At 38.6% G+C, this 25,971-nt stretch overlaps 1 protein-coding gene and 2 non-coding genes across 5 annotated transcripts in view; 1 reads left to right on the top strand and 2 right to left on the bottom strand.

Moving 5' to 3' along the window:
- Positions 1–25,971, top strand: part of LOC115211002 — a 333,205-nt gene that overhangs the window by 291,029 nt on the left and 16,205 nt on the right. Inside the window, exon 1 of one of the 3 annotated variants that reach the window (XM_029779842.2) lies at positions 22,792–23,172. The exons of the other annotated variants lie outside the window; for them this stretch is intronic. The gene's annotated coding sequence lies outside the window, so the exon portion shown is untranslated. Of the gene's footprint in view, positions 1–22,791; positions 23,173–25,971 lie in introns of those variants that run through there. 3 annotated transcript variants of the gene reach the window in all.
- On the bottom strand, positions 18,345–18,438 carry Trnai-uau. Its single transcript has 2 exons — positions 18,401–18,438; positions 18,345–18,380 (listed from the first exon to the last, which is right to left on the bottom strand). It is a non-coding gene; the product is annotated as a tRNA-Ile (tRNA).
- Trnai-uau lies at positions 18,838–18,931 on the bottom strand. The gene is made up of 2 exons: positions 18,894–18,931; positions 18,838–18,873 (listed from the first exon to the last, which is right to left on the bottom strand). It is a non-coding gene; the product is annotated as a tRNA-Ile (tRNA).

Below are 25,971 nucleotides of genomic sequence, written 5' to 3' on the forward strand. Positions count from 1 at the left end.
TAGCATCCCGTCCGTTTTTACATTCTGAATTCGAACTCCGTTGAGGTCGACTTTGCCTCTCATCCTTTTTGGAATCCATAAAATAAGTACCAGTCATATACTCGGTTTCATGTAATCGACTTCTTTCTCCGAACTTGCTAGCCTTGTGTCAAAATTTCACACTAATATTTAGATTATTAATTAGTATCTATATTAATCGATGTTAGGAAGTCGTGAGTAGGACACGGTTTAAAATACCTTTCAATTTATAGGTTCTGAGTTCGAATCCCATAAAAATCAACACTTTCTTTCATTCTTCTAGGACGTCAGTGAAATTCCCCACTCCCCCAAGAGGCTGCCTTTTTGGCATATAAGAAGTCAGAAACAAAGGAATTATTGGAGTTGACAGGAACAAAAAAAAATACCAATTCTCACACACCGTACTCGACTTCAAACACCACACAAGATTTTAGGACCAATAGCTGTAATCTGCTTCAGAACCACACACTTAGCTGTTCTTGAAGATCCCACACTGTACTTTACATCCAGATCACACACACAATTTAGCCTACGTATTGTACTGTATTTAAAGATCACGGAATGTAATGTACTTGGGAACCTTTATTCTGCTCCCTCTTCATCCCTTGTCTCCAAAATCAATCCCTAATATCATGAATGTTACCTTTCAAATGTTTCGAGATTCCAAAATAAGATTCAGTCAATTAAATCATTAAATTGCTGTAATTCAATCAATAAACATAATTTAGTTTGTACATCTCATTACTTAACAGTAATATTTGTATGTCCCTGACTACAACTGTATTTCTCAGCACAACACCAGTTATATCTTCCTCTTCTTGGAAGCACTCCGTCGTTTACGACGACGAGGGTTCCGGTTGATCCGAATCAACGGAACAGCCTGCTCGTGAAATTAACGTGTAAGTGGCTGAGCACTCCACAGACACGTGTATCCTTAACGTAGTTCTCGGGGATATTCAGCGTGACACAGAGAGTGACAAGGCCGGCCCTTTGAAATACAGGTACAACAGAAACAGGAAGTAAGAGTGAGAGAAAGTTGTGGTGAAAGAGTACAGCAGGGATCACCACCATCCCCTGCCGGAACCTCGTGGAGCTTTAGGTGTTTTCGCTCAATAAACACTCACAACGCCTGGTCTGGGAATCGAAACCGCGATCCTATGACCGCGAGTCCGCTGCCCTAACCACTGGGCCATTGCGCCTCCAGTTATATCTTCCACCACGCCGAGAACACAACTACAGCACCAGAACACGATATCTCACAAGAGACCGAAACGTTTAAAACACAAAATTATGTTAAGGCAGAAAAGCTTTAAAGTTTTCACAGATTTCAATTTAAAAAACAAACACGATGATATCTCTTGGAATGAAAAGGGACGTGTTTCCAGGCAAAGTGACTCGATACAATTAATTTTAAATGGATTTTAATTAAATACCTATTTAGGAGACGACATATTATTCATTCTCCGATGGGATTTGAACTTATGAATATTTGTTAAAACTTGGTACAAAAAACGGTGTTTTTGTTTATCTTCATTGTAAAACGTTGCAATTGAAGTGGCAAAACATGCTCCTGTTGTCTTTGTGTAAAATTAACTCAGGGTAAATTCAGTCAGGAATCATTTGTAAACCGCGGTGCTACAACAAGAATATAGAATATATCTGATACAGCACAATATAGAAACAGTAAATCACAACACAACGAAAATACCTCACAACAGTATTTCTCAACACAACACTAGTTATATCTTCCAACACGCTGAGAACAGAACTACGACACCATAACACGATATCTCAAAAGAAACGCATTACAACGCCGCAGAAATATATCATTATTCTAGAACGCTTTAATACTTCGTGGTTACAAAAATAAATGAATGAATAAATAATTAAATAAATAAATAAATAACATCAATATTCCGATACCGAAATATGATCGATAAGAAAAGCTGGAAATGTTGAAGTGTTACATAAATAGTTTTAGAAACAAAAAGAAACATTTTTTTTCTCCAAGATGGCTGAAGGTAGATAACGTTTGATATATTTGCAGATGATTGATAACAATACTTGTATGTTATGCTAAGTCTAAAACACAAGTAGCGACTAAATATACTTTGTGTCAGAAACAAACACTCACACATACACACTCACACAGGCATACACACACACACACACAAACACACATATACACACTCACAGACAAACGTATACTCACACGCATTCATTCCACTAAAATCAATTCGATTTACTTGAGTCGACGATATTTTATGAATACTCAAACCTGATTAAACAAACTTATGACGAAATACCATCCACCCACGGCTTTCTTACAGGCGTAGTCCATCAACGGCTATGTTATCTAATATATCCTCGCAGTTTTAATACAATAGCGTGTGATCTAATAAACATGTGACTACCTTTTCTAGCAGGTCGACTGACCACATGCAGGCTCCCTCGTTTTGCATGTAAAATGTATCCATATTTGTTTCAGTATTTTTGAGTTCCAAGGCGGCGAACAGGCAGAATCGTTAGCAAGTCGGGCGAAATGCTTAGCGGTATTTCGTCTGCCGCTACGTTCTGAGTTCAAATTCCGCCGAGGTCGACTTTTCCTTTCATCCTTTCGGGGTCGATTAAATAAGTACCAGTTACGCACTGGTGTTGATATAATCGACTTCATCCGTTTGTCTGTCCTTGTTTGTCCCCTCTGTGTTTAGCCCCTTGTGGGTAGTAAAGAAATAGGTATTTCGTCTGCCGTTATGTTCTGAGTTTAAATTACGCCAAGATCGACTTTGCCTTTCATCCTTTCGGGGTCGAAAAATTAAGTACCAGTAGCGTACTAGGGTCGATAAATTAAGTACCAGTTGCGTACTAATCTACTGGCTCCCTCCCACCAAAATTTCGGGCCTTGTGCTTAGAGTAGAAAAGAATATTTATGAGTTCCTTCACCACACCTACAAAATGTAAAGGATGCGGCAGAAATAACGCCCTTTTTGCATTTAATAACTTTTATACTATATAAATGTTTATTAAGAAGTTTTTTGTTTTTTATTGATCACAAATTTATTGCATTACTTAAAGAAACGAATAATAAACTAATGCAAAAAGAAGTTTTAGGAACTAAAAAAAGAAACTCGATTAAAACTGGAAAATTCAAATACTTCTGCCGCACCCTGTATAGTGGCTTCAAATTTTGACCCAAGGTCAGCCTTGGGGGGGAAGGGGTGTAAGTCGATTGCTTTAATTTCCCAGTATTTAACTGCTACTAAATTTTCTCGACTGCGCAAGAATGAAAGACAAAGTGAACCGCGGCGAATTTTGAACTCGTAACGTAAAGACGGACGAAATGCTGTGAAGCATTTATGCCCGGCGTGCTAACAATGCTGCCAGCTTGCGCCTTATACAGAATATTTACTGTAATTAAATATATGAGCAAATAAAGAGATTTTTATTTACTGAGTAGCGACCAGACAGATATTAAATCATAATATTTCTGTATTTTTATTACTAGTATTGCGTGGCTCGTATTCCGTAGTTTTCTACCCCGCGTCGTTCCACGTGGGATACAGAAGTGGAGTGTGGGACCCACTACTGAGCTCGAACGTTTGGCTACGTGTTCTACTTCACAATACATACATATGCATACATATTCTACACACACACACACACACACACACACACACACCTAATTACCGACTGAAATCTCAAATATACACAAAGTCCTTCATTTAACGGGAAACCACAAAGTTGTTTTTAAAACTTTTGTTACTTGTGGTTTTGATTTAACAGGGTGCGCACCCGATTTCCGTTATTATATCGCAGTCATGCTGGAACACTGCCTTCAGGTGTTTCATATGTCATGTCAACCTAGTTCTTATTTCCCGCTCGTACTCATATTTATCGGTTTCTATTTTGCAACGGCTAAGTAACAAGTAATGCACAACAGAAGCAGTAAATGTTTTTAGAGTGGTGTGACCAGACGCAGGAGTGGCTGTGTGGTAAGTAGCTTGCTTAACAACCACATGGTTCCGGGTTCAGTCCCACTGTGTGACACCTTAGGCGAGTGTCTTCTAATATTACCTGGGTCCGAACCGAGCTTTGTGATTGGATTTGGTAGACGGAAATTGAAAGAAGCTCGTCGTATGTGTGTGTGTGTGTGTGTGTGTGTGTGTGTGTGTGTGTGTGTGTGCGCGCGCGAATGTGTATGTGTTTGTTCTTCCACCATTGTTTGACAACCGATGTTTGTGTGTCTACGTTCCCCGTAACTTAGAGATTTGGCAAAAGAGACCGGTAGTATAAGTACTAAGCTTTCAAAGAATAAGTCCTGGCGTCGATTTGTTTGATTAAAGGCATGGCCGCAGTCAAATAACTGAAACAAGTAAAAGAATAAAAGTATATGAGATTCTTAATGCACAGCCACATTTGTGTGTGTGAATGACATTAGAAACAATTGTAAATAATTTTGGAGTTCCACTGTTTTTGCCGGTGATATTTTCGGAATGTCTGCAGCGGCAGATTTGCAGCTTTTTCAGATTTGTAATATGAATGTGTGGAGGCGCAATGGCCCAGTGGTTAGGGCAGCGGACTCGCGGTCATAGGATCGCGGTTTCGATTCCCAGACCGGGCGCTGTGAGTGTTTATTGAGCGAAAACACCTAAAGCTCCACGAGGCTCCGGCAGGGGATGGTGGTAATCCCTGCTGTACTCTTTCACCACAACTTTCTCTCACTCTTACTTCCTGTTTCTGTTGTACCTGTATTTCGAAGGGCCGGCCTTGTCACTCTCTGTGTCACGCTGAATATCCCCGAGAACTACGTTAAGGGTACACGTGTCTGCGGAGTGCTCAGCCACTTACACGTTAATTTCACGAGCAGGCTGTTCCGTTGATTCGGATCAACCGAAACCCTCGTCGTCGTAACCGACGGAGTGCTTCCAGAAATATGAATGTGGTGAGCCCGGTGGTTGGGCTGAGTGCTGCATTGGAAATACGTTTTGTTACCCTATCAGAATCTGCACTATAAGCCAATGTGCGCGCGCGTGTGTTTGTTCGTATTTGTCCGGAAATCGAACCCACGATCTCATGATCATGAATGCAACGCCACAACCATCTCGGCCTTTACATTCATACATTCATGTTTTAGAAAAAAAATCACACTTGCATTTCGATCTACTTTGGACTGACAGACTGACTATATTACAAGCAGTATTTAGTTGTATACATTTAGTTGCATATATTTGAATGTGGTCGCGGTAGACTTAGCCTTTCACCCTTATAGAGTATGTAAAAAAAAAAGCCAAGCCAGTGGACTGTTGCCTCCCCTCAAAATGTTCCTCCTTTTACTTCAGACATCGCTCCGACGTCTTTATCCTGTCCCGGCAATTTATAAACTCCTTCAAAACGCTTCACTTTTTCGATTATGTTACAAGCCTGTCACATCTCACTCTTTTAAATCATGTTTTGCGGTGGTGGTGGTGGTGGTGGTGGTGGTGATGGGGGTTGTATTATTTTTAATGTTTCTTGTACTTCTTTCTCTTTTCTCTGGTTACTATTTATATTCTTTGACCTACTTCTCTTGTCTTTCTTTAACTTTTAAACTCGTATTGCTGCTGCTGCTAACGCTGTTTGTTTATGAAGCCAGGTTGTGGTTTCCCTATTTACCTTAATCAATTCATACTAAATTGTGAATCACATAATTCAGTTAGTATTATTATTATTTATCAGAACTAAGGCGGAGGGAGGGGTAGAATCGTTAGCTCACTGGGCGAAATGCTTAGTGATATTTCATTTGACATTACGTTCTAAGTTCAAATTCCGCCAAGGTCAACTTTGCCTTTCATCTTTCGGGGTCGATTAAATATGTAGCAGTTACGCATATAATCGACTTAAGCCCTTTGTCTGTCCTTGTTTGTCCCCTCTATGTTTAGCCCCCTGTGGGCAATAAAGAAATAGGTATTTCGTTCGTCTTTACGTTCTAAGTTCAAATTCCACCGAAGTCGACTTTACCTTTCGTCCTTTAAGGGGTCGATAAATTAAGTACCAGTCAAGTACTGGGGTCGATCTAATCGACTATTCCCCTCCCCCAAATTTCAGGCCTTGTACCTATAGCAGAAAGGGTTATAATTATTATTACTATCTACTATAACTAAGGCGGCGAGCTGACAGAATCGATAGCATGCCGGGCGAAATGCTTAGTGGCATTTCATAGGTCTTTATGTTCTGAGTTCAAATTCCGTCGATGCCAACTTTGCATTTCATCTTTTCGGGGTCGATAAATTAAGTACCAGTGATGTACTGGGTCGATGTACCTGTGATAGGAAGGGTACCTACGATATCTACGGCGATGAGCTGGCTGAATCGTTAAATCGTGAAAAATATTACGTTGTGATATTTGTTCCGTCTCTTTGGGTTCTGAGTTCAAATCCTGTCGAGGTCAACTTTGACTTTTATATTTTGGGGCTCGATAGAAATAAAGGACCAGTGAAGTATTGGGATTGAAGGTATCGACTGTTCCCTTCTTTGCTCAGAACTGCTGGCATTGTGCCTCAATTAGAAACTATTTACTCTGACTGACCACGTTTGCAAACATTGCGCTTTTTAATTAGTTGGCAATGACATCCTGTGTTTCTTCCGAGGTCTTTCTGTTGACGGAAGTTCCATCGGATGGGGATGGAAGCTGAAATGGCGGTTGCATGTTTGGATGACACAAGAAGACAAAATAAATAATCAGTTTCGATCCACTTAACAACAACAACAACAACAACAACAACAACAGCACTAATTCAGCAAGTCTGTCGAACTAGAGAAGAGACTCATGAGAAATACTGAAACACTAAATGTAAATAACATTTTGTTCTTTAAGCTTCGTTGTGAATCTAACTTAAACGGTTAATTACATTGTTTAATTACGACGTCTACTTCTACTCTAAACATCATCATCATCATCACCGTCGTCGTCATCATCATCATTTTCATGTTCGGCATGTTTGGGCATGGTTTCTACGGCCGGATGCACTTCCTAACGCCAACAACTTTACAGAGTGTACCGGGTGCTTTTCACGTGACACCAGGACCGGGTGCTTTTTATGTGACACCAGGACCAAAGCTGTTTACGCAACACAAGTACCAGTAAGGTCACTAAGTACTTTGCAAGACAAAAGAGGCAAAGACCGCTCAACTGGGAGGAGGATGCTTTGTGCCAATTGAGATATCAAAAGTATAGAGGGGCGAGGATGGGTCCCTTGCTGAGGATGCAACGATTACCCAGTTGGAAGAGAAAGGAGAGTGATTCAGAGAATAAAATGAGGAGAGCGATAGTGGGAGAGAGGTGGCGAAGACGTGTGGGGACATTGGAAGTGTGAGAATAGGTGAGGTGATGCAAAGGTTTGAACTGGGCGAGTGAGTAAAATAGGGGTGACTGTTGCATATGATGGAGGGAAATCTAGGAGAGACCTGGTGGGGGGCAGGAGTTGCGGTAGATATGAGAAGGCATTGAGGATTTTAGCAGATAAGAGAGGTATTAATGATGAAGAATAGCATGGGGGGTGGTGCAGAGAGGAGGAAGTTGGTGGAAACAATAGGCTGGGTAAAGGATGGAAAATAGAAGTGGTTTGGAGTGGAGGAAGGAAGTTAATTGAGAAAGTTTGTATGTGCTTATTCTGCTCTTCTGTGATAGAGAAGTGATGGGTATTAAGTGATAAAATGTGAGGGGCAAACGTTGACGGGTCAGAGAGGATGGACGCTGGGTGGGACAGAGCCCCTCGTAGACGAGCATTACCACGTTGGTTTTAAAATATCAGTTCTGCTGTGGTGGACAAGTCTTCTTAAGTACAGCAAGGTGCTAGGTATATCGGTCCTTGGTCATCTCCTTCGTAAGGATCAGCGTCTTGAGATCAGCCTTCAGTATTTCAAACCCTTAATCAGTTCTACTTACCGTTGTTGTCACTTAAATTCTTATTTCTAAAACTGAGTACTTATTGCTTTCAATAGTTTGAATCGGGAAGATTGAGTTCGATACCTGCCGAGGTTGACTTTGTTGCTCCTCCTTTAAATGTGTTGAAAAATATACACCAGTGAAGTATCAGGATCGGAATAATCCCTTATCCACCCCCGCAAAATATGTACCTGTGTGTCTTAGTTAAAAATCCATTACATTAATCTATTTATCGTGATGTGCATTCGAGTGCTACGTTTTAAACTACCTTAACTACAAACACAGTGCTCGACCTTAGCGACACCAATCCAGTTATACAACCAATCATTATAAATTCACTCAAAAAAGAAAGACATTGAGGTAGACAATAGGTCTTATCCTTGACCTTTTCTTGTTTAAATCTTTTAAAGGACGAAGTGTTTCTATTTCACTGGTGCATAATTATTGCGGCTTTTTTCCAATAAATTTTTATTCAATAAAAACAATAACAACATTTAACAAAAACATCTTTAAATGGTTATTCCGGAGTATATTCACTATCTACTTCAATTTCTGCTTGGCGTTTTGTTTAAATTGTCGTTTTGTTTAGATTTTTGTTGAATAAAATTTATTGTAAAAAAGCCGTAATAATTACGCACCAACCTATTATAAGTCCATTCTGGGATCAGCCAGCCTCATCACTGCTGGTTTGCTGAAGCACCACCAACTGTTTTAATTTCTTCAAAGCAGTGGATCGAACCCCAGTCTCCTAGCTTACCTCTATACCACCGACAATGAACACGTGTAAATATAGACAGAATAATACTTCCAGCTGAAATATATTAAAAATTTATAAAAAGCGAATGAGCACCATCTGTTACGTTTGTTTACGCAGGAACAATTCAAGCGTAAGAGAGCGCAGGCGTGCACACACACACATACACACACACACACACACACGCACGCACACACTCACATACACACACACACCACACACAAAGAAAGTAAGAAGCATATTACTATAATAGGAGCTACACAGTGAAACACTTTGTAAACTTACTTAACAAGTCCGCTACCAGTCACAAGCTCATTGGCTGGCACATATGTACAACAAAAACAACAGTAACAACAACAACAACTACTACTACTACTACTACTACTACTACAACAACAACTACGACTACTACTACTAGACAAATATATATATATTAGTGTATATACAATTACACACGCCTAAACGCTGGTGCACACACTCTTTTGTGTGTAGAAGGTTAAGAACAAACACCAGGATATTGAACAGATGCAAAAGAACTAACAGCTGATGCTTTGGTGGGTTGAATAAATGGAGAACAACTCAGAAACGAAGTTAATGTGTGTGTGTAAGGTATTAACTATAGAAGATTGAACCGGGAGAATTATAGGTATTACCGACTATACTTTTACATTAAACCTGTTCTGGCCCCTTTTTCTTATACTTTACTAATAACTCCTCTTCTTCCCACATAATGTTCTCTCCTCGTCGACTTTGACTCAGTCGAAGGAGATCTTAGATCTTAGTCTTACAAGCTGCATGACCGCCTTGGTAGTTGTGGTGCACCGAGAAATGCACCCTGTACACTTTGTAAAATGGTCGGTATTATTATGAAGGGTATCAAATCAGAGGAACTATGCCGAAGCACATATTTCTACAGGATACTATCCTTGGACCCATCAGATCTTGTCAAACCGTCTTATGCCTACGTGGACATGGACGTTCAATGAAGAGGATGATGACCATATATATATATATATATATATATATATATATATATATATATTGGTAATTAGTAAAGGACTTCTCCAAGCGTTTACCAGCTTCCTCGCAGTTGGGTCCCCAGTATACGGCGGCGAGCTGGCAGAATCGTTAGCACGCCGGGCGAAATGCTTTGCGGTATTTCGTCTGCCGCTACGTTCTGAGTTCAAATTCCGCCGAGGTCGACTTTGCCTTTCATCCTTTCGGGGTCGATAAATTAAGTACCAGTTACGCACTGGGGTCGATATAATTGACTTAATCCATTTGTATGTCCTTGTTTGTCTCCTCTGTGTGTAGCCCCTTGTGGGTAGTAAAGAAATAAGTATACATATATATATATGTATGTGTGTGTATATATATATATATGTGTGTGTGTGTGTGTGTGTATGTATGTATGTATGTATGTATGTATGTATGTATATGTGTATGTATGTATGTATGTATGTATGTATGTATGTATGAATGTCTGTATATGTATGTATTTGTTTGTATGTCTGTGATTGTCCTCCCAGCATCGCTTGACAACCGATACTGGTGTGTTTACGTCCCCGATAGAATAAGTACTAGGCTTACAAAGAATATATCCTGGAGTCGATTTGCTCGACTAAAGGCGGTGCTCAAGCGTGGTCGCAGTCAAATGACTGAAACAAATAAAAGAATAATATATATATCTTTATACACCACACACACACAGAGACATAGATATTTGCATAAAAATATTTATGTAGGTATAAACAAGGTACAGTGGCACAAATTAGTGTGTTAAAGGTGCCAGTGTGCCAGTGTGCCAGTGTGTCAATTTGCCAAAATATTCAGCTGGAATCAGTCGAACAGAATCTAAGAAATGTTTTTTTTATTCCCACCTGGTTTTACTTCAAATCTTTATTACGCATGGAAGCTTGCATGGCTGCCAGAATACACACATACATACATACATTCCTACATACACACACACATACATACATACATACATACATACATACATACATACATACATACATATGTGCATATGTGCGTGTGTATGTATGTGTGTGTGAGTATAAGTGTGGATAATTATATATATGTTTGTGTTTATATATATATACATACGTACATACATACATATATACATACATATATATATATATGTATATATATATATATATATATATATATATATTATATATATATATATATATATATAAGATACATGTATACATGCATTTACAAATATATTTCTGCTTGGATGTTTACGTATATGTATGTATATATAGATATAAGTACTGACATACACATAAACATAAATATATGTATATATATATATATGCAACACACACATATAATTCATACATATATATGAGTGTGTGTGTGTGTGAGAGAGAGAGAGAGAGAGAGAGAGAGAAGAGAGAGCGTGTGTTTATTCTTATACATCTCTATCTACATGTGTACAATCAGATAAAGAAGAGAAAATTAAATATGGCGCCACATTTGTGAAATATCTTTCTGAACCAATGACTTCTTCATCATTTTGATACTTTGCTAACATTAAAAATATTCCCTTCTTCCATAAATAGTAATAATACCAACGACTGCCTCTCTCTGCTCGACTCACCATACAGCTTTACTTGTTGTTGTTGTTGTAAACGACATTGTTTGGTTTGTGATGTTGTTGTCGTCATAGAATGTTTCTTTATGTGCTTCGATGTAATTTTCTTTATCAGAAGCACAACGACGTTATTTTTCCTGTTGGGGTTTTAACTGTATTTCTTAATATCACTGCTGCTGCTGCTGCTGTCGTTCCTGCTGATACTGTTGTCTATATTTCACTTTCAACTGAAATAAGTCGATGACATTATTGTCATCGAATGACGATGATGAGGAGGAAGAAGGGGGGAGGAAGAGGAAGAAGAAACAAAAGAAGAGGAGGAGGGGTATGGGGAGAGGAGATGAATAATTCAAATATGTCTCACGATTCGAGTTTCATGCGGCTGTCATCGTCAGGCAAGAACTGTCTTCTTTCGTTATGCTGGACTGGTTTTTAAATAGACTAGAGAGTTTTTTTAATTCATTTTATGGAAGTTGCTTTTCGTGTTTTTTATTAAGGCGTTATGTGTCGTTGTTGTTTCTTTCAATTCATTTATTTTATGGTTCATTGGTTAGCTTCATTGTTATTTTCATATCGTTTTCCGAATACCGTTTTTGTAAAGTTGTTTTCCAAAGATTTTGTTTTTCTTTATATTATTGTATATTGCTCAGTCTAGCAGTCACTCTTTCAAACCACAGTGTTGATTGCGTATTCGCATTGCATTTGACAAAGTGATATTCTATTTTCTAGAGACGTTTATTTGCTTACCTCTTATTCATTGGTTGGTTCAATGGTTGTGCTCGATATGTCTTTACGTTACATTATACGTATCCTGTTTTGCGGAAGTTGTTATTCTACACCGTCCATTTCTTTTTTACTTTTCCAAATCATTTTGCATTGAGCAGAAGTAAGGTGCTCCAGTCGTAATTATTCTGTTTTTGACAGAATAGCTTCAACTTAATGATGCAATGTTTGCTTTTTCTGACTTCAGGATAACTGTATCGTCACGTCCAGAGGTTGCAGTGTTAGATAATTAACTCGAGAACTTAGGAAAGTGGAAGAAATAAGAGAAAAGAAAAATTCTAAACGACAGAGATTGAAAGAATAAGAGATAAATTAGAAGAAAAATGGAATAACGGAATATAAATATATTTAAAGTTGAACGGAAGTAACAACATTCAAATATCAGATGGAACCTGTTACCTCCACCATTTTAATTAGATAGATCAACAGAAGTGTTTATCTTCACTTAAACTGGCGTACAGAAGTGGAGTGTAATTGTAAATGTAATTGAAGGAAAAGGGAAGTGGATGGGAAGAGGGGAGGGTGAGGAGGAGGGGGAAGGGGAGGAGATCGTTGCAGCCGGATATTAAGGATGAAAAATTAATTGAGATAAACAACGAAAACACGCTCCGTCTACCTTTCTCGCTCGCTATGTGTGTTCACTTATAAATATGCATGCATACATTCACATATATTTATTTATATATATATATATATATATATATATACATACATACACACACACACACACGCACACATACACACACACACATATATATATACATATATATATGTATGTATACATATGTATGTGTGTGTGTGCGTGCGCGCACTCTACACCCACAAAGCAGTTTGGGCTTCAAGTCTATCCATGGCTTCGTCGTTTAGTTTGCTTCGTAACCGGGTGGTTTCTGACGTCTTTGAGTGGAACAAACAGGTGGGAATCAAAAAGAGGAAGATGAGAACTAAACGAAGGATGCTCTAACATGGATGATACTCCATTACTTTGGATTTTAGCTATGTAGCTTCAGTAAGAGGACGGGTTTTATCGTCCCCCATTAAGGCATCTCTCCACTCTTCGCTGTTTGCCTTTAACAGCAAGCAGTGATCACTGTTGAATCACTCTCCAGATAATATCTCAGTGACGGTCCTAGGGAGACCCCCAAAATCTGTCACAAAATGTAATAACACTGATAACTTAATAGATATTACCATTTTAAATATTACACCTTAATGACTAAAGAGAGGCCTCGTCTAATGAGGGACACGTAATTAAGTCTTGTACTATAGGGAATAATTATAAGAATATTGGCTATGATTAATGGTTCATTCCCATGCATTTATTTGTATGTGTGTATGTGTGTGTGTCTCTACACATACCTGCACATATAAGTATATAGATATATAAATACAGATATGTATGTGTGTATATGTGCCTATAAATACAAGATGGGAATTGTACACAGACAGAAAAACATGATCAATGGATAGACAAAGAGACAGACAAACAGATATTGCGGGTGAGATAACGTATGTTGTTATTCACTGCAACGTATCTCGTCCGCATTTACGAAAACAAACCATCGAAAGCAATTTGTAACTGAAAGTATATTTACATAGATTTGGAGTGTGACGTATAGAATTCGTTACACGAAGAATGGGACAATTGTGAATCAACAACCAACAACACGTTTTTAAATAAATATATCGATTAGTCTAATGGTTAGACACACACACACATGAGTATGTATGTATTATGCATGCACACAAATATCTACATACATATGTGTGTGTGTGTGTGTATGTATACACATATTGTGCGTGTATTTGTGTGTGTCTGTATATATATATATATATATGTACGTATGCATATATGTATGTATATGTATATACATATATATATATATGTATATATATGTATGTATGTATTTATATATACATGATATACATGTATATATATATATACACACACTTATATATAAATATGTATCTATATACATGTATATATATATATATATATATATATATATATATATATATATATATATAATTATATTCGAAGAGAGTGCGAGAGATGTGGAACGTAGATATATAGAGATGGGGAGATAAAGGGAGAGAGAGAAAGAGAGAGAGAGGAAAAGAAAGAAAGAAAGAAAGAGAGAAGAAAGGAGTGGAAGAATAGAAATATTTATGCATATAAACATACATTCGAGTATGTGTGGGTGAGTGTGTGTAAAGATATAGTGATAGATAGATAGATAGATAGATAGATAGATAGATAGATAGATAGATAGATAGATAGATAGATAGATAGACAGATAGATAGATATATTGATAGATAGATAGATAGATAGATAGATAGATAGATAGATAGATAGATAGACAGATAGATAGATAGATAGATAGATAGATAGATAGATAGATAGATAGATAGATAGATAGATAGATAGATAGATAGATAGATATGTATGAAGGAAGGAAGCCTGAATGGTTGGACGGATTTTGTTTTGAAGATGTGAGGAACTAATGAATGGTCGATGTGATTGTCCGTTTTGTTGTTTCGGCGATGGAAATGTACAGTTTTGTAAAGAATGCTAACGGAACGTGATGAAATGAATAGTGATGTAGAAGGTTTAATGGCGGAATTGGCTGGAAGAATGCATGTCAATGATAGAAACTCTTCCGGAAGTCGGCAATTTCGTGGCAGATTTTGGACGATGGTTTCACATTGTTCGTGTGGGAATGGATGAATGGATGGATGGATGGATCTCTCTCTCTCTCTCTCTCTCTTTCGTCATTTGTATGTGAGTGTGTGTGTGTGCATACATGCAGATATAGCGTATATGCATACATGTATATGTATACACACACACATATGTATGTATGTATGTATGTATGTATGTATGTATGTATGTATGTATGTATATATATATATATACATACACATACGTATACATATGTATATATATATATGTGTGTGTGTGTGTATGTGCATGTTTATACGTGTATGTAGGAGTCTCTTTCTCTCTCCATTTCTCTCGTTCTCTCTGTGTACATACATATTACAACCTCTCTCTCCACACACACACACCTTCACACGCACTCGCACATGCACACCCACACACACATATGCACACACATTCATGCATATGTGTATAATATGTATATTCATGTATATGTGTGTGCGTTTGTATGTGAACATGTTTGTAGAAAAGGGAGTTGGGAAACGGGTGGGGGTGATTGATTCTCTAAGAGTGAGAGATGGAAGAAATATTTCAAGGATGAATTATAGAAAGGAATGAAATCGTTGAGTAGCGGGGTGATGGTGCGTTGTGGGGGTACAATAAGAAGTTGAAATGGAACCATTTTTGCAGAAGATTGAAGGAAGAAGAGTAAGAAGAGAAATAAAAGCGAAGGGAGAAATTTGGAGAGAACGGGATTAAAAATGAATTAACTGAAGAGAAATTGTCAAATGAAGGCATGCGATGAAACTTTACGTAATGGCGGTGGGAGAATATGGCGGCGTGGAAGGGAAATAGTGAGAGAGATTGATAAAAAGTATCACAAAAATATTGAAGAAATATGTGTCACTTGAATTGACACCACTGTATTACAGGTATTTGTTTTACGGAACTTCCTAAAAGAAAATGACGAATAAGAAATGTGATATTTTAGTCCAAAGTATGCCGGCGAGCTGGCAGAATCGTTAGCACGCTGGGCGATATGCTAAGCGGTATTTCGTCTGTCTTTACGTTCTGGGTTCAGATTCCGCCGGGGTCAACTTCGCCGTTCATCCTTTCGGGGTCGATAAATTAAGTACCAGTTACGCACTGGGGTCAATGTAATCGACTTAATCCGTTTGTCTGTCCTTGTTTGTCCTCTCTGTGTTTCGCCCCTTGTGGGTAGTAAAGAAATAGGTATTTCGTCCGCTGCTACGTTCTGAGATCAAATTCTGCCGAGGTCGACTTTGCCTTTCATCCTTTCGGGGTCTATAAAATAAATACCAGTGAAACAGTGGAGTTGATGTAATCCCCCCAAATTTCGGGCCTTGTGCCTATAGTAAAAAAGATATTTTAGTCCCAAGTTCCGCCAAAATATTCTTAACTTAACGTTTTATTCCATCACTATTATGGTTGTTGTTGCTGTAATTGTTTCTGTAGTAGGAAAAGTGAAGTTCATGCATTTCTCATTGGTACTAGCAGCGAACAAGAAGGAATTTGACTGATGCCACTTGGAATCGAAACTTTATCGTGGGACTGGCTAATCAAAAGCCAGCTATCCAGTTTGAACTTAAATATAACAAACACACAAGGGAGTGTCAAATCACTAGAAATAACAGTTATCCTCCCGATAAAGAACCCATGGCTGTTCAAAAGAGGAATATATGTACAGTAATATATTCCTAGATGTACTGTCTTTCCCCTTACCAAAAAAAAAAATCAATGATGGTGACCAAAGACTTTAATCTTAAGTTTTCTCGTTTGAGTTAACCTAGGGTTAAACAAAACAGCACAAAATAATAATTTCTAACATCAGCATCACAAGAAATGATATTCCGCGAGAAGGCAATGGTTATTTATTTGACCCAGGTATTTTACTGGTACTTACGCTATCTGTCTCAATACGATGAAAGATAAAACATACGCCATCAAGAATTGAACTCACATCCCAGACACATGTTAATAACAATGATTTATAATATCGGCACAAATCCACAAAATTCATGCGATGAAATATAATCGGTTATGCCAACCCCCGTATTTACTTATATTTTACTTTACCGACCACTGAAGGATAAAAAGCAAACCCGATTTTAATAGGATTTGAACCCAGAACTAGAAAAGCCGTAATTAAATTCCATTCGATTATTTTTTATTCAATGCATTTTAATCTATCACTGAAGATCTTTTTTATGATATAACATTCCGATTTATGTGACGTCAACTTAATATGACAGCCCCATGAAAGGGAATAATATTACTGCTATTTAGCCCTAGGAAGCAGCACCGCTTCCTGTCGGCCTTGACACATTTCCTGTATCCTTATGCTGGCTTAGCTGGGTGGAAGTGCTTATCTTCCCCTTCGTAAACATAAGAACACAGGAAATGTGTCAAGGCTGACAGGAAGCGGTGCTGAGTCCTAGGGTTAAATAGCAGTAATATTATTCCCTTTCATGGGCTGTCACATTAAGTTGACAGCATACCACCACTTTATCATGTTTCTACTGTATAAATCTCTCTGAGCGATTTAGAAATGTATTATTCCTTAATTCCGATTAATAAAAACGAACAATCTTAAAGACGGATAAATGACTGATGCTAGAAATAGAAGACATGTTTACATTTATAAGGTTACATCATCGCATTAAACAACAACTGCAACAACAACAATAGCAACAACAATAACGATTCTGTTGTAGGAGAAATAAAATGTCATTATCTACTGGAGACAGTGAAAACGCGTTGCTAAGTGGTTAGGGTGTTCGACTCATGATCGTAAGATTGCGGTTTCAATTCCTGGCCCGGGCGATGCGTTGTATTCTTGAACAAAGCGCTTCATTTCACGTTGCATCAGTCCACTCAGCTGGCAAGAATGACTAACCCTGCGACAGACTCGCATCCTATCCAGGTGGAGACATGAGCCTGGCATGGTTCGAGAAGGAAATATTTATTTATTTTTACCTACTCTAGACTCGAATTGATACTATGGGCAGGTGTTTCCAGGCCGAACAAATACTTGCGAGTGGATTTGATATACGGAAACTGAAAGAAGCCCGTCGTATATATATATGTTTGTGTGTCTGTATTTGTCACCCAACCATTGCTTAACAACCGATGATGGTGTGTTTACAACCCCGTAAATTAGCGGCAAGAGAGACCGATAGAATAGGTACAATGCTTACAAAGAATAAATCCTGGAGTCGATTTGTTTGTCTAAAGGTGGTGCTCCAGCATGGCCGCAGTCAAATGACTGAAACAAATAAAAGAAAAGAATACATGCAACTGGCCCATAATACACTCGCCCCCTGACCATGAATAGTTTTCCCTTGCAGTCAATTTTTCACTTGAAAGAAAACTTAATTCTTCAATGCAAAAAATACGGAATTGTTTCTACGAAAGTCGTCGAATTACCGGCCCAGCATTCGGGTATGTGTAGTTCACAGCTAACAGGTAAGCCCCTTCTTGTTTAAGAAAACAAAAAGAAAATAAATTTGATAACCTAACTCTTCTAACTATGGAGAGCTTATGGAATCTCGCGAACTCAATCTTAGAAGCAAAAGTTATTGTCCCGGGCGAGGGTCGAACTCACAACCTCCGCATTTCTATGTGAACGTACTGTCTATAAGTACGGCGCGCTAACCGATTGCGCCACCGGGGCAATACAACGAAACAGTTGTTCAAATATATATTTCAGTGTAGAGTTTGTCTAAAGGTGGTGCTCCAGCATGGCCGCAGTCAAATGACTGAAACAAATAAAAGAAAAGAATACATGCAACTGGCCCATAATACACTCGCCCCCTGACCATGAATAGTTTTCCCTTGCAGTCAATTTTTCACTTGAAAGAAAACTTAATTCTTCAATGCAAAAAACACGGAATTGTTTCTACGAAAGTCGTCGAATTACTGGCCCAGCATTCGGGTATGTGTAGTTCACAGCTAACAGGTAAGCCCCTTCTTGTTTAAGAAAACAAAAAGAAAATAAATTTGATAACCTTACTCTTCTAACTATGGAGAGCTTATGAAATCTCGCGAACTCAATCTTAGAAGCAAAAGTTATTGTCCCGGGTGAGGGTCGAACTCACAACCTCCGCATTTCTATGTGAACGTACTGTCTATAAGTACGGCGCGCTAACCGATTGCGCCACCGGGGCAATACAACGGAACAGTTGTTCAAATATATATTTCAGTGTAGAATTATCTTTCTATTTCTGTATCTCAGTATAGTATCATCTTTATACTTATATCATCAATTGATTTAAGGAACAATCGATTTATCATAAATCACGAGAGATGTAGAGTCGAGGAGGGAGGGAGAAATGAGAAGGACACAACGATAAAATGAGAGAGGGAGGCGAGTAAAAGACAGAGAGAGAGAGGGTAAACAAAATAGACGATTCTCGTCTGCTAAGATTTATGTCTGTGTTTTTATACTCCCATATGAAACGATCTCTCGATTCTAATAACGCAGTATTCGGTGTCCAAATGAAACATCCATGTTAAATTGGATTTAACAATTGCCTTTTTGGTACTAATACTGCTTTCACGCTAATAATTTTTAATAAGCTCACTGGCTATTTGAGACATCAGTGCTGATGCTATATAGATCGAGGCAGCGAGATTTGACAGGTAAGCGATAACCGGATGCCTCCCACTGATGAGGTCCGGAAGACTGAAATCACGTGATATGGGAGTTCTGGCGCCCATAACAGACACTTCTCGTCTGCTACGATTCATGTCTCTGCTTTAATGGATCGTGCGCCTGTAGAAGAGGATCTCTCGAGTCTAATAACGCAATATTCGGCCCTCTAACAAATCCTCGCCATAAAGATTGCCTTCTGGTAGTAATACAGTTTCTGTCGCCAATAAATAGCAGTTTTCATTGTCTTCTACAATTCTGTAACAAGTAAGTTCAGCCTTAATGAAGCAAACCCAGGAACAAAGACGTTCCAGCTGTGACCACTTTCCTGTCTTTTTCTTCTAAGTTTACAATATCCATTATTAAGATGATAAGTGTGGGTGTTTTTGGTTATTTAGTTGTTATGTTTAGCAGCTCGGGTGACCACATAGGTGCTTTATCGCTCATTCGTCAACATCACTGTTGTTGTTTGACCCCAGACCAACCCAGACCCGGCAATTATATGATCAAAAATACTCTAGCCATCTTTTCTTCGTGACATTATGTATAGTGGACTCCATTATTGCTATGTCTCAACCCGACTATATCTCTTATATCTCTTATATCTCTTATATCTAGGCTTACAAAGAATAAGTCGATTTGCTCGACCAAAGGCGGTGCTCCAGCATGACAGCAGTCAAATGAGTGAAACAAGTAAAAAAAAAGAAAGAAAAAGAATTATGTTTTCTTTGAGTTTTATTTAAGCTCTTCTTAAGAGAGTCGAAACCGGTCGCTAACAAAGTGACATGACTTTTTGATTTTATGTTTGTAAATAAGTGATTGAGTTGGTGTGTTAGTTGAGCTGCTGATGCACACACCCAAGTGCATGTATCTAAAGAATCTCATATGGAGAATCTTTCGAATGTCTTACAAGTCTTCACTGTGCCACTGATTGCCTCGATTAGGAGAGTCCGCGCCGGTTTCCTTTGTTCTTTTTCCGTGAAACTAAGTATTTCTAGGCTTTTAAGCAAATTTGTTGGAGCATAACCTAAATGCACCTTTGATGCCTCATAAAAATGAGAATTCATAGTCAGGGTCCAAGAGCTGTAAGCCCTGCATTAATTGGCCAGAAATGTTCTCTTTTCCCTGGACTTTCAATTGTATATTCACATCCACTGGGCTGCTGATCTCTTCAACAGCGCATGACTTTCGATCCTTATGTTCCACAGAACAATATCAGCTCTGTTATGTTTGCACCGAATTGATGTTTTTTTTTTTTATGGGAGTGTTCCTCCAGTATTGCTTGTTTCCAAAACTGTGAAGACATGCTGGCTTTGATGTGCCTTTGATGTATACGTCAAGGCAATCCTTCCTGATGATAGCATTGTAAATAATCTTTGCAACTATGATATGCCTCAAGGACAAGTAGTGTCTCGTAGACATTTTAGGGCAACTGCTGATGATATGGGTGATATCTTCCACATTGGTATAGCTTAGTCAAAACGTGAAGGTTTGTGATATCTTTGTATGTATGTGTGGATGGATGGATGGATGGATGGATGGATGGATGCATGGATGCATGGAAACTTTTATATTTCCGTCAGGACAAAAGACAATACCTTGAACCAGGAAGGAAGAGGATGTTGTCAAACTGGAGACCTTACAAGAATAGACTCCGTCAACGATTCCGCCCAAGGTGCCAGGTGGGAATATTAAGCTTGGAGACGCATCGAGTCTACAACGACATCTGTCTCCATATAGATATGTGTGTATTGATATGGCAAGGGTGTGCGTATGTGGGTGTGGTTTGGGTTCCTTATATCTATTTTATTTCTTGGTAGGTGCGTATCGATGAGTCATTGTGTAGCAGGGTACCTGGGTGTAAGGTCTGCGTCTTTTTTTATTTTAGTATTGAATGTGTGCGTTGTGTGTGTGTGTGTGTGTGTGTGGAGGGGGGTGAATGCATATGTATACAGAAGTCAAGTCCTATAAGTAAGCATATTTCAAGGTTAAAGACGGTTCTATAAATTGACAACCAGAAATGTCCTCCAAATCGTGCTTTAATTCTATCCTAAACATTCCAACCATCTGTACACACGAGAAGAATGTAGTTTAGCTACAAGAAACATCAAAACAAATGGCTTTTATTATCATTTACTTGTTGTTGTTGTTGTTGTTGTTCTTCTTCTTCTTCTTCTTCTTCTTCTTCTTCTTCTTCTTCTTCTTCTTCTTCTTCTTCTTCTTCTTTTTCTTTTCTTCTTCTTCTTCTTCTTCTTCTTCTTCTCCTTCTTCTTATTTTTCTCCTTCTTTTTCTTCTTCTTCTTCTTCTTCTTCTTCTTCTTCTTCTTCTTCTTCTTCTTCTTCTCTCTCTCTATTTTTATTCATCCTTTATGCAATCATCCTTCGGCTCGACTTTCGTCAAAGGTTCCACCCCCTAAATATCACTGATCTGAACAACTTTTCGAAAGACGATATTGTTTTATTCTTTCTCTGTTTTCAGTCGACTCCGCAATTTACTTTCATCCAGTGACGTCTAACCAACCTTCGGGCGTATATATATATATATACATATACACACACACACATATATATATAGGCAAATCAAAAATAAAAACTAAAAAGAGACAAGAGTCAATTAGACGTACACATGACTTTTGTAGGGGACGGATAGCACTGGGATTAAGCTACGGATGAATTTTAAAGTTGATGCCTACACATATACGCACGCGCACACACACACACACACACACACACACACACACTCGCACACCAACACATACAAATACACATTCGCGCACGCGCACATGCACATCAGTGAATGGTTAAAGGGTTCACTTGGCACACATGGTCCCATATTTGCCCGCATTGTCTTATTGCTAGTCTCCAGGGCCAATCTTAGTGAGTTAGACGGAGTTGCTGGAAACTGTACGGAAACCCGTAGGGTAGATTCTCCCTGCAATTTCAAGGCCCAGCCATATGATCCACTGTTTGAAAATTACGTTAAAAGGTCACTTGTTTGTGAGATACTCAGCCACCTACATGCTAATTATTCAATGAGTCGAATGGATGAAACAACTAAATGCTGTCGTCGGCATCGACGAAGATCCCTTTCAATTGTTTAAAGCTCTTATTAAAGAAGATCTATGTGAGAGGACCCGGTTTGTGATTTACAATGAAAAACAAATTAAAATAAATGCCGCCAACAAGCAAAATACAAAAAAAAAGACACAATAACAAAGCAACTGGGATGGGGGGATTGTGGGATTGAATGGGTGGGGGAGGGGGCGGGGAGAGCTAGATGAATGAAGGTTCGGAGGTTAGGCGAGAACTTGTTTCTTTCACGTGACTCAGAGCAGTTTAATTGATAAAGTAGTAGCAACAAGTGAGGTTGTCATTTGTTGAGGGCGGCGTCGTCGGTGTAGCATGTCGCTCCAGCGTTGGCAACAACAACAACAACAACAACAACAGCGACAACAACAACAAGCATGAAGAGAATACTTCTACTATAGGGAAGTTTGTTATTTACTTCAACAAAAACAAGAAAAGAACAACAACAAATTACAACAAAAGGTGTCCCTCGTTGAAAATGCGTGACCCCTTCGCGTCCCCTATCATTGTATGTCTGCAAGAGTGGGGGACACTAGACGGATCGAACTACAGCCAACAAAGTCAATGGAATTTATTCACAGAGAGTTCAGAGTTCGGCTGAGAACCCTGCAGGAATAAATGACCCTTCAAAAACCCCTTAAATCCGCAGCTCTGCTATATCTTCCTCAGGTATGTCATTGTTATGATATATTTTACGATTAGTCTTCATACTTAAGACACAGGCACCTCTGTCGTAACTTCATCGAACTAACAAACTGTACTTTGTTACATAAAATAATGTTCTTTCTATCCCCCAACACACACACACATACAAATGCATAAACGCATACACCCATATACACGCGTACACACACACACACATGTATAAACGCATACACGCGTACACACATGTATAAACGCATACACGCATATACACGCGTACACACACATGTATAAACGCATACACCCATATACACGCGTACACACACATGTATAAACGCATACACGCATATACACGCGTACACCCATATACATGCGTTCACACACACACACAGGCAAAGTGTGAGTGTTGTGTATTCGACTGAGTGGTGCTTCTAATTATGTAATACAGCCAGCATCTATGAAAATACATGACCATCTCTCCTCACTTATGCGTGTGTGTGTGTGTGTGTGTTTGTTTGTCTGTGTGTGTTTGTTTGTTTGTGTGTGTGTGCGTGTGTGCGTGTTAGGTTCAGCCGCGACTGTATCTAAAGTTTCGTGCCAGTCTCCCTCGATTTTCTTCCTTCATAACTTCTGAAAAACGCATATTCTTCAAGGATTTGCGGACATAGCATTGTTCGAGGGTGGGCCTTATGATTATGCTGATCATTGCTTTGGAAGGCACATGGCTTAGTGGTTAGGGTATTCGTCTCACGATCGTATGGTCCTGTGTTTGATTTCCGGAGATGCGCTGTGTCCTTAAACAAGACACTTTATTTCACTTTGCTTCAGTCCACTCAGTTCGTAAAAATCAGTTGTACCTGTAATTGAAAAGGCCAGCTTTTTCATATTCCACGTCATGTTGAATCTCCCTGAGAACTTCATTAAGGGCACGCGTGCCTGTAGAGGGATAAACCACTTACACGTTGATAAAATCAACTGGAACCTTCATCACCATAACCGCCAGAATGCCCGTTGTTTTGGAAGTATTAAGGGTCATTCTTTTACATCCTTCCCCGCAGTTGTCTACAACAATTTCCGTAACTTTAGGAATTTATACTTTTTTTAAATGATTTATTTGTCTGAGAGGTCAGCGTTGCATAATCTATGTCATTTAAAAATAAAGATGTTAGAATTGTGAGGAAGCAAATTCGGGGCGGTGGGGGGCGGAAAGAATGATACGAAAATGGCCCAAAATTGTTTTGGGAATTTTATCAACATAATTGTACTCTGCAACTTCGGTAAAAAAATATGTCTGCAAAATTTCATAACAAAATATTCATTTATAAATATAGTTACGACGAGACAAAATCGCTGAGGTTGGGGCACCAAACTGTAGTTCTCTCTACACATTTTAAGTCGATCAGTTGTGACCTGAGAGAGAGAGAGAGAGAGAGAGGCAGCGACAAAGACAGAGACAGACAGATACAGACGGACAGAGACAGCGACAGGCTGTGACAGAGAAAGAGAGAGGGAGAGAGATTTGGCTGCTATTTCTAGCAAGTCAAGCGACGACCATGTAGGCGCAACCTCGTCCTCGTCAAACGTGTGCGCATAAAGGGGATTGTGCGCATGTATGCAGGTGTGCTGCATATGTGTAGATTGGTGTGTGTGTGTGCGTGGAGGCATGTAATAGTGGGTGTTTATGTAGGTGAGGCGTATAGTTGCAAATGAAGGCTTGTAGAGGTGCGACAGCATGTGCAAAGGTCAACGTCTCAGGATGGGTGCGTTTGCGAACAGGTAAGTGTGTATATGCATATATGTATGTATGTATATATGTATGTATATATATATATATATATATATATATATATATATATAGATATATATATATATATATATATATATATATAATATATATATATATATATATATGTACACACACACATATATATATGCCAATGTATCTGTTTGTACAGGCAATCGCATATGCATACATGTATGTAGAAACGACCGAGTGTATGTGTGTATGTATATGATAGATCGCTAGCCACCAAACCTTTTTCTATTTTCTCTTCCTGTTTATTTCTGTGTCCCTTTCTGTAGAAGAGCGTAGGCTCGAAACGTAAAAGACTTTCTCACTTCCCGAGCGTCATACTAATACATCTGTTTGCTGTTTACACAACCGCCCCCCCACCTTTTTTTCTTTTTGTAAATTCCAACTAGATAGATAGATAAATAGATAGATAGATTGATAGATAGATAGATAGATAGATAGATAGATAGATAGATAGATAGATAGATAGATAGATAGATAGATAGATAGATAGATGCTGTATATATGCTTCTGCGTTAAGTATGTGGCTGAGGTGTGTTCAGACTAATTTAGTGCAATCATTAGTGTGTTTATTAACACAGCCCCCAACCCCACCTATCAACCCTGCTTCGTCCTAGCCTTTCCTGTGTCTAGTCCCTCACCCCCTTTGTGTCACTGTGGGAATCGTGGTGACAACAACAGTTAATTACTACACGAAACTTTGCCCTTTTATCAAGCACACCTTATATAAGACAACCAACTACCAGAAATAGCAGTCAAATATTCATATCACACTCAATCTTCTATAAAAAAAAAGAAAAAAATGGAAGTACACATTAGATACTGTAGTCCTAGATATTCACTGTTTGGGGTCGTGAAGGCTGCACATTCTTTGATCATCGGTTTACAATGATCAACGCTAGCCTGGTGTTAGAGAACAGTAACCTTCTTATATTACTTGCCATGTTAACATGAAAACTACGACAAAATATGAAATACTGAATATTCTGTATTCAAATTTACAGTTACGTTTC

This window comes from Octopus sinensis, linkage group LG4, assembly GCF_006345805.1.
Source record: "Octopus sinensis linkage group LG4, ASM634580v1, whole genome shotgun sequence".
Taxonomy (NCBI): Eukaryota; Metazoa; Mollusca; class Cephalopoda; order Octopoda; family Octopodidae; genus Octopus; species Octopus sinensis.